The sequence below is a fragment of the Oratosquilla oratoria genome, chromosome 36 (assembly GCF_046742065.1).
Source record: "Oratosquilla oratoria isolate Oo_2021 chromosome 36, ASM4674206v1, whole genome shotgun sequence".
Classification (NCBI taxonomy): Eukaryota; Metazoa; Arthropoda; class Malacostraca; order Stomatopoda; family Squillidae; genus Oratosquilla; species Oratosquilla oratoria.
In genome coordinates, this window is record NC_134812.1 from 26,976,754 (window position 1) to 26,978,012 (window position 1,259).

Here is a 1,259-nt window from a genome sequence, read left to right on the forward strand (position 1 = left end):
GCATAAGCATAAGCATAAGCATAAGCATAAGCATAAGCATAAGCATAAAGCATAAGCATAGGCATAAGCATAAGCATAAGCATAAGCATAAGCATAAGCATAAGCATAAGCATAAGCATAAGCATAAGTATAAGCATAAGCATAAGCACAAGCACAAGCACGAGCATAAGCATAAGCATAAGCATAAGCATAAGCATAAGCATAAGCATAAGCATAAGTATAACCATAAGCATAAGTATAAGCATAAGCATAACCACAAGCATGAGCATAAACATAAGCATAAGCATATACATAAACATAAACATAAGCCCAAGTAAGAGGCTAGGCATAACGTATGTATATTGTACATACAAGTAGAATACAAACACATATGAAAATATAGGTATAAACATGAATATAAACATCATTCTCTCTCTGCTAAGCGGACCGACACGATAGGAGTCTGTACCTTCCATCCACTATTCTGATGAACCACAACTCAACGAGAGACCGACAAACGCGCACCTGCAGGACCCCATGGACCGTCACGAAGGACAGATCCGTCAGTTGCGATGACCCACGGACCCCTCAGGGTACTCTGTCACCTGAAGAGAGTCTTCTGCAACCAAAAGAGTCTCCGACACGGGACGACAGATGGCGTCCTGGCCCGCGGTCGAGACCTCGTCAGACACAATTGAAAACTCGCGATGGAAGACCTGATAAAGGTCCTCAGGGAATTATCGAGATGAAGGATACGATTATGTGCTGGCTTTTAAGTGTGTGTGTGTTTGTGGGGTTGTGTGTTTGTCTGTGTGCATGTAAAGCTGATGGTTATCAATCTATTTTTTTTTTTTTGTAGATCTTGTGGTGGGTGCTCGTCAGTTGATGAACGTGGGTGATTCAACACACACACACACACACACACACACACACACACACACACACACACACACACACACACACACACACACACACACACACACACACACACACACACACACACACACACACACACACACACACACACACACACACACACACACACACACACACACACACACACACACACACACACACACACATATATATATATATATATACATATACATATATATATATTATATACAGTATATATATATGTATATATATATGTATATATATACTCGTATACACACACACACACACACACACACACACACACACATATATATATATTATATATATATATACACATACACATATATATATATATATAATATATATTTATATTTATATATGTA